This window comes from Somniosus microcephalus, unplaced genomic scaffold (genome assembly GCF_052327205.1).
Source record: "Somniosus microcephalus isolate GS21.2 unplaced genomic scaffold, FLI_Smic_1.0 unresolved_chr8, whole genome shotgun sequence".
NCBI lineage: Eukaryota > Metazoa > Chordata > Chondrichthyes > Squaliformes > Somniosidae > Somniosus > Somniosus microcephalus.
In genome coordinates, this window is record NW_028225186.1 from 11,040,749 (window position 1) to 11,049,801 (window position 9,053).

Here is a 9,053-nt window from a genome sequence, read left to right on the forward strand (position 1 = left end):
TTGGGTAAATGACATAGTTCTTCAATGGTTATTTCTCTATGAATCATTTGGAGTGGTGCAAATTGTTAGTGGCATTTGCCAGTAGTATCTTGATAAGATTACTTAAGCAGTTTAAGTAACGGGGAAAAGTTAAATATTTGATATTCTGTTGATTTAAGATGAGTAATGCAAGGTAACAGTGCAGTCAGAGTTAATTGGCAGGCAGTAAAAACCAGTTCTCTAACCAATCAGCAGGGGTGATTCAATTGGTTACAAACAAACAGTATAAAATGATCAGTGCGAGTAGCAGAGCATGCTGTGAGAGTTTGGGTAAGTGAGAGAGTTAGGGTAATTGGGGTGTGAGGTGCTGTTTCTGTTTTGTTTCTGGCCTTGTTTTCCTGCAAGTCTCATGATTAGCAGACATCGTGGAGGCGGAGCAGCGAGGCGCGGCCCAGTCGAGGCTGCTGGTAGCAGCAGTGGGTGTTGAGTCGAGTCAGAGCAGTGAGGCGAAGCAGCCTAAAAAGGCTCCAAAGGCAACATACCAAGGGGACGTCAGAATACAAAAGTGACATCACAGAAAAGCTGGTAGGTGTTTGACTGGTTCGTGAGCACTTTTCCTTCCCTTTGAAATCTTTATAAGTTGATAAGTTCAATTAAATAGAGGTGCGATATTCATCATCTAGAATCGGGGCAGAGGGTATTTAAAAATAATATTAATAAATGTAATTAATTGCATAGAATGGGAGAGCTGGTGATGTGTTACTGCTGCAATACGTGGGAGCTGGTGGACAGCATTGATGTTCACAGTGATCACATTTGCAGTAAGTGCTGGCTGCTCGAGGAACTCTGGCTCCGTGTTGATGAGCTGGAGACCGAGCTTCAAACGCTGCGACACATCAGGGAGGGGGAGAGTTACCTGGACTCTGTGTTTCTGGAAGTAGTCACACCAATTCAGATGTAGTCCGTGGTCAGGGCAGGATGGTGTGACTATTATTGAGGCAGGGACGGGGAAGCAGGAGGTAGTGCTGGACGAGCCACAGTCCTTGCTCTTGTGCAACAGGTTCGAGGCTCTTACTCCCTGTGAGGACGGGAACGGGGACTGCAGGGATGATGAGCAACCTGGCCACAGCACCGTGGAACGAGGGGCCATTCAAGTTGGGGGAGTAAATAGAAATGTTGTAGTGGTAGGGGGTAGCATCATTAGGAGGATAGATCGTGTTCTTTGCAGCCGAGAGTGAGAGTCCCATAGGCTGTGTTGCCTGCCCAGTGCCACGGTTAAGGACATCTCCTCTAGGCTGGAGAGAAACTTGGAGTGGGAGGGGGAGAATCCAGTTGTCGTGGTCCATGTTGGTACCAACGACATAAATAGGACAAGGAAAGAGGTTCTTCTGAGGGAGTATGAGCAGCTAGGTGCCAAATTAAAAAGCAGAACCAGAAGGGTAATAATCTCTGGATTACTACCTGAGCCACGAGCAAATTTGGCTTGGGTAAATAAAATCAGAGAGTTAAATGCCTGGCTACAAGACTGGTGTGGGAGAAATGGGTTTTGCTTCTTTGTACACTGGCACAAGTACTGGGACAGGAGAGAGCTTTTCCGTTGTGACGGACTTCACTTGGCCAGTGCTGGGACTAGAACCCTGGCGAATCGAAAAACTAGGGCTGTAGAGAGGGCTTTAAAATAATTAGTGGGGGGAGGGAGGTTTCAAGAGAGTGAAAAATAAAAATGTCAACGGAGAAGGCAATAGAGAAAGGTAGGAGTGGGGGAATTAAAAACCTAGGTAGCAGTGGGGGAATTAAAAACCAGATCGTGTCAGGAAGGGACAGAATATATAAAAATAAAGGTAAAGTAGTAAAGGGGGTAAAAGCAGGAATTAATTGTCACAAAGCATATTTAAACGTTCTTTATCTGAACGCATGCAGCATTCGTAATAAAATAGACGAGTTGACGGTACAAATAATTACACATGGGTATGTTCTGCTGGCCATTACGGAGACATGGCTGCAGGGTGAACAGGACTGGGAACTAAACATCCAGGGGCACTTGACTATTAGGAAGGACAGACAGGAAGGAAAGGAAGGTTGGGTGGCTGTATTAATAAAGATGGAATCACTGCAATAGTGAGAAATTATATTCGGTCAAATGTTCAGGATAGTGGAACGGTTTGGGTGGCGATAAGGAATAATAAGGGGAAAAAGTCACTAGTGGGCGTAGTCTATAGGCCTCCTAATAGTGGGAACTCTATTGGTTGGAGTATAAATCAGGAAATAGTTTGGGCTTGGAATAAGGGAACAGCTATAATCATGGGAGATTTTAACTTTCATAATGACTGGACAAATGAAATTGGGCAGCGCACCCTTGAGGAAGATTTCATAGAGTGTATTAGGGACGGGTTCCTTGAGCAGTATGTTACTGAACCAACCAGGGGGCAGGCAATCTTAGATCTGGTCTTGTGTAATGAGACAGGATTAATAAAAAATGTCCTCGTAAAGGATCCCCTTGGAATGACTGACCATAACATGGTTGAATTCCAAATTCAGTTGGAGGGTGAAACATTTGGAGCTCAAACCAGCGTAATAACCTTAAGTAAAGGAGATTATGAAGGTATGAAAGCAGAGTTGACTAAAGTGGACTGGGAAGATAGATTAAGGTGTAAGACGGTACGTGAGCAGTGGTGTACATTCAAGGAGATATTACACAACTTTCAAGAAAAATATATTCCACTGAGGAAAAATGGGCATGAAAGAAAAGACAGCCATCCATGACTAAGGAAAGGAATAAAGGATAGTATCCGACTGTAAACAAGGGCATATAAAGTGGCCAAATCTACTGGGAGGAGAGAAGATTGGGAAGCATTTAAAAGCCAGCAAAGAATAACTAAAAGATTAATTAAGAAAGGGAAGATAAATTATGAAAGTAAACTAGCAAATAATAGATTACAAGTGTTTCTACAGTTATATAAAAATAAAAAGTGTGGCTAAAGTGAATGTTGGTCCCTTAGAGGACAAGACCGGGAAATTACTGCTGGGGAACATGGAGATGGCAGAAACGCTGATCAAATATTTTGTATCAATCGTTACAGTAGAGGAAACTAAAACTATCCCAACACTGGACAAACAGGGGGCTATAGGGGTGGAGGAGCTAAACACGATTAAAGTCACTAAGGAGATGGTACTCGGTAAGATAATGGGACTTAAGGCGGACAAATCCCCTGGACATGATGGTTTACATCCTCGGGTCTTTAGAGAAGCAGCGGTAGGGATTGCGGATGCATTGGTGGTAATATCCAAAACTCCCTGGATTCAGGAAAGGTCCCAGCAGATTGGAAAACTGCTAATGTAAAGCCCTTATTTAAAAGGGAGGTAGACATAAGGCTGGAAAGTATAGAGCAGTTAGCCTAACATCTGTGGTTGGTAAAATGTTGGAGTCCATTATTAAGGAAGCAGTAACAGGACATTTGGATAAGCATAATTTAATCGGACAGAGTCAGCATGGTTTCATGAAGGGGAAGTCACGTTTGACAAATTTGCTTGAATTCTTTCAGGTGTAACAAACAGTGTGGATAAAGGGGAACCAGTGGTTGTGGTGTATTTGGAATTCCAAAAGGCATTTGACAAGGTGCCACACAAAAGGTTACTGCACATGATAAAATACCACGGGATTTGGGGTTATATCCTGCATGGGTCGAATATTGGCTATCTAACAGAAAACAGAGAGTTGGGAAAATGTTTCATTCTCAGGTTGGCAATCAGTAACTAGTGGTGTTCCGCGGGGATCAGTCCTGGGACCACAACTCTTTACAATCTATATTAACGATTTGGAGGAGGGGACCAGTTGCAACATATCCAAGTTTGCCGATGATACAAAGATGCGAGGGCAAGCAGTGAGTGAGGAGGACATAGAAATCCTGCAAAAAGGACATAGACAGGCTAAGTGAGTGGGCAGACATTTGCCAGATGGAATATAATGTTGGAAATTGTGAGGTTATGCACTTTGGCAGAAAAAAATCAAAGAGGAGGTTATTATCTAAATGAAGAGCAACTGTAAAGTGCTACAGTACAAAGGGATCTGGGGGTCCTGGCACAGGAAACAGAGAATGTTGGTATGCAGGCACAGCAGGTGATCAGGAAGGCCAATGGAATCTTGGCTTTTATTGCAAGGGGGATGGAGTATAAAAGCAGCGAAGTCTTGCTTCAGTTATACAGGGTACTGGTGAGGCCACACCTGGAATATTGCGTACAGTTTTGGTTTCCATATTTAAGAAAAGATATACTTGCTCTCAAGGCAGTTCAGAGAAGGTTCACTTGGTTGATTCCGAAGATGAGTGGGTTGACTTATGAGGAAAGGTTGAGTAGGTTGGGCCTCTACTCATTGGAATGCAGAAGAATGAGTGGCGATCTTATCGAAACATATAAGATTGAAAGGTAGCTTGATCGGGTGGATGTGGGGAGGATGTTTCCGCTGATGGGTGAGAATAGAACTAGGGTACATCATCTATATATATAAACGGACCGTTCTTTCTGTCTGTCTGTCCTTCTGTCTGTACTTCTGTCTGTCCTTCTGTCTGTCCATCTGTCTGTCCTCGGGTGTGCGTCTGTCCGGCTATGCGCTCGAAAGTTACAGAGCGTACCTATGCGTGCGCTACGTCAAAAGAAAGCTCACTGTTCCAAAACGATGGTAAGCATATTTACGTTTCGGCCGGACAAAAATTGTGCCCGCGGTATCCGAAAAACCTTCAACATTCCGCTCATTATCCACTTATTACCATAGAGTGACCAACCCGATGGTCGACCAATCAATGCGTGGCGGGGGCGGGTTCGTCGCATGTGAAGCCGGGCCCTCCTAGAGTCGAGTGACAGGGCGATTGACCAATCCTATGCTTCGGTGACATGACAATCGACCAATCAGTGCTACTGTGGTGGGCCTTATCGTTCTGAACTGAGGTGAGTGGCCGCCATCTTTTATCTCACCTTCTGTGTGTTTATTGTCTGGGTGGGGCCTAATCCTTCACAGACTATAAATACATTAGCTTAGCCTTCTTTCATCAACAAAGAGACGGACACTGGCCTGAGTACACGTGAGTCACTTGCAGGATTAAGAAGTGAGTGAAATTTCTGTTGTTTTGTTAGGAGCGATTTTTTTTTTAAATGTGTAAAACGTAAAAACACAATGTCTAAAACGTTAAAACACAATGAAGATGGTGTCCCATCTTCTTAACAGTCGTTTTAAAAAAAATTACTTTTGGTGTTTTCAGCAAGAATGCGCTTTCCTTCTCCGTGGCAGCTTTTTTAAAAAAAACTTTAAAAATTCTGTTCGTTTCAGACTGCGCGTTCCTTCTCCGTGGCAGCTTTAAAAAAAAAAAAATTCTGTTGGTTTCCTTCTCCGTAGCAGCTTAAAAAAAATTAAAAAAAATTTCTGTTGGTTTCACAGACTGCGCGTTCCTTCTCCATGGCAGCTTTTTAAAAACATTAAAAACCTTTCAAGATGGCCTCCCATCTTCTTAACACCCGTTTTTGAAAAATAAATTTTTTTGGTCTTTCGCTGACCCCCTCAAAACACTCCTCCCCTCCTCCCACTCTCCTTCCTCCACCTCCTCCCCCCTTCCCACTCTCTCCCCCCCCTTCTCACTCTCTACCCCCCTTCTCTCTCTCTCTCTCTCTCTCTCCCCCCCCGGCGCCCCCCTCTCACTCGCGCCCCCCCTCTCCCTCGCCCCCCTCTCCCTCGCCCCCACTCGCCCCCCCTCCCTCGCCCCGCTTTCCCTCGCCCCCCCTCCCTCGCCGCCCCTCTCCCTCGCCCCCCTCCCTCACCCCCCCTCGCCCGCCCCTCTCCCTCGCCCTCACCCTCTCCCTCGCCCCCCTCTCCCTCGCCCCCCCTCTCCCTCACCCCCCTCTCCCTTGCCCCCCACTCCCGCCCCCTCTCTCCCTCGCCCCCTCTCTCCCTCGCTCCCCCCTCTCTCCCTCGCTCTCTTCCCCCCCTCTCTCCCTTGCTCTCTTCCCCCCCCACAGTCGCTCGCTCTCTTCCCCCCCCACAGTCGCTCGCTCTCTTCCCCCCCCCACAGTCACTCGCTCTCTTTTCCCCCCCCCAGTCGCTCTCTCTCTCTTCCAACAACATGTCCTCGAAAAAGCCTCGGCACCGCCGGGCACTCCAGCTAGTCTTAGAATAAGGGGCTGCCATTACAAAACTGAGATGAGGAGACTCTTCTTCACTCAGAGGGTAGTAAATCTACGGTGTTTGCTACCTCAGAGAGCTGTGGATGCTGCGACATTAAATACATTTAAAAAGGAGATAAACAGTTTCCTATCTGATAAGGGAATTAGGGGTTATGGGGAGCGGGCAGGGAATTGGACGTGAGTCTAGGTTCGGATCAGCCATTATCCTATTGAATGGTGGAGCAGGCCCGAGGGGCTGTATGGTCTACTCCTGCTCCGAGTTCTTATGTAATGTTATGATATACACTTCATTGCCTTCTGTGCAATGCCTGTTGTTTCAATGTTTGCAGGAAATGACATTGGGAACAAGATATTTTAAATGTTTACTTGCATACATTTAACTGTACCTCACAGTGTCAGAACCGTCACGGTTGTTATCCGTCATCCATGTATTTTGTTGCCGACTGCATCTCCCGAAAAAACTTAGCTGATCACAGCACGGCAATCAATCAACTCATTGCCAGTGTGAAAAATGCCACATTAGCAACGTGTGCAAGACTGGAATGAGAGTGTACCTGGGCCGTGATTACTTATCCTGAGCATTAAGATATTCATTAGTCCTTACCCCTTGCTGCGTAAGACAATTCTCCTCATGCTGGTTCTTTTGCCGGTTATCTCCAATCGGTGTTCTCTGGTTACCGACCCTCCTGCCACTGGAAAGCGTTTCTCCTCATTTCCTCTACCAAATCCCCTTGTAATCTTGCAAGCCTCTATTAAGTTTCCTCTTAACCTTCTGAGGAAAGCAATCCCAGTTCTCCACACTATCAACATAACTGAAGTCCCTTATCCCTCGGGCCACTCTGTAAGACGTCAAACTGAGGCTCTCGCTCTGTAGGTCTGGCAGAGATAGATATATATTTGAGCTACAGGGGAGTCAAGGGTTATGGGGAGTTGGCGGGAATCTGGCGTAGAGTGGATGATCTGATCAGCCATGATCTTATTCAATGACGTGGCAGGCTCGAGGGGCCGAATGGCCCACTCCTGCTCCTATTTCTTCTGTTCTTATTCTTCTTTCTCTCCCTTCGTCCCTCGGTCAATTCTAGCACTGACGGACATTGCATCGCTCACTTCTTTCTTAGTATAGTGGTGAGTATCCTTGCCTCTCACGCTGGAGACCGGGGTTTAATTCCGTGACGGAGAGGATTTTTCACCGCCTCCTCCTCTTCCTATATAACAGACTCGAGTGGCTCAATGGCCTCCTCCTGTTCCTGTGTAACATGCTTGAGGGGCTGAATGGCCTCCTCCTGTTCCTGGATAACAGACTCGAGTGGGTGAATGGTCTCCTCCTGACACTGTGTAACAGGCATTAGTGGCTGAATCGCCTCATCCTGTTATGGTGTAACAGGCTTGAGTGGCTGAATGGACTTCTCCTTTTCCTGTATAACAGACCCGAGTGCCTGAATGGTCACCTCCTGTTCCTGTGTAAAAGGCTCAAGGGGATGAATGTCCTCCTCCTCTTCCTGAATAACAGACTCGAAGAACTGAATAGCCTCCTCCAGTTCCATTGTAACAGGCTTGAGGGGTTGAATGGCCTCCTCCTGTTCTTATGTAACTGGCTCGAGTGGCTGTATGGCCTCCTCTTGTGCATGCATAACAGGATCGAGGGGCTGAATGGCCTCCTCCTATTCATGTATAACAGGATTGAGGGGCTGAATGGCCTCCTCCTGTTCATGTGAAACAGGCTCGTGGGTCTGAATTGTCTCCTCCTGTTCCTGTATAACAGACTTGTTGGAATGAATTGCCTTCTCCTGTTCCTGTATAACTGGATCGTGGCTCTGCATTATCTCCTTGTCATCCTCTGTAACAGGTTCAAGGGGCTGAATTGATTGCTACTGTTCTTATAAAGATCTTGTATCACTGAATGGCTTCCTCGAGTCCAATGCAACAGGCTCGAGGCGTTAAAGTCCTTCTCTTGTCCCTGTGTAACAGGCTCGAGGGGCTGAATGGCCTCCTCCTGTTCCTGTATAACAGGCTACAGGGGCTGAATGGCCTCCTCCTGTTCCTGTGCGAAAGGCTCATGGGACAGAATGGCATTCTGTTCCTATGTAAAAGTGTCATGGGATTAAATGGCCTCTGCCTGTTCCTGTGTAAAAGGGCCTTGGGACTGAATGGCATGCCTCTGCTCCTTTATTAATGTGTCATGGACATGAATGGCCTCATCCTGATCCTATGTCAAAGGATCATGCGAAAGAATGACCTCCTCCTGTTCCTATGTAAGAGGGCCTTGGGACTGAAAGGCCTCCTCCTGTTCCTATGTTAAAGGGCCATAGGACTGAATGGCCTTCTCCTGTTTCTATGTAAAAGAGCCATAGGACTGAATGGCCTCCTCCTGCTGCTGTGTAACAGACTCGAGGGGTTCAATTGAATCCTCCTGTTCCTGTGTAACAGATTCAGGGGTTGAGAGGACTCAGAGGGAAAGTGGGGTGGGACTGGAGCCACTTGTGTAAAGGAAGTGTTGGGGGGGGGAGTTTCCCTTCACTGAATTACTGATTTACTGCCAAATGCACCGTCAGTGGAGGAAACACAGAACCCTGACCCAAAATTCAACTCTGGTGGGATTCGAACCCACAGCCTTTGAATGACTTCATCTAGTCACATAGAGAATTATAAGTTCAATGCACTGCCATTGCGCCACAGAGCCAACTAAAGGCGCTTGTATTACAAAAGCAAAATATTGTTGATGTTGGAAATCTGAAATATAAACAGATAAAATGCTGGAAGCACTCTGCAATTCAGGCAGCTTTAGATGCCTGTGTAAAATGGTTCTGCATTCAGTCCCGGATCATTCTGTGTCTATTTAAAAGGGATGTGCTGTCAGTCCCGGATCATTCTTTGACTTTTTAAAAGGGTGTGTTGGCAGTCCCTGA

At 46.4% G+C, this 9,053-nt stretch overlaps 1 non-coding gene across 1 annotated transcript; it reads right to left on the reverse strand.

The window, feature by feature from the left end:
• Positions 1 to 8,730: 8,730 nt before the first annotated feature.
• On the reverse strand, positions 8,731 to 8,827 carry trnai-uau (transfer RNA isoleucine (anticodon UAU)). The gene is made up of 2 exons: positions 8,792 to 8,827; positions 8,731 to 8,766 (listed from the first exon to the last, which is right to left on the reverse strand). It is a non-coding gene; the product is annotated as a tRNA-Ile (tRNA).
• Between the last annotated feature and the right edge of the window lie 226 nt (positions 8,828 to 9,053).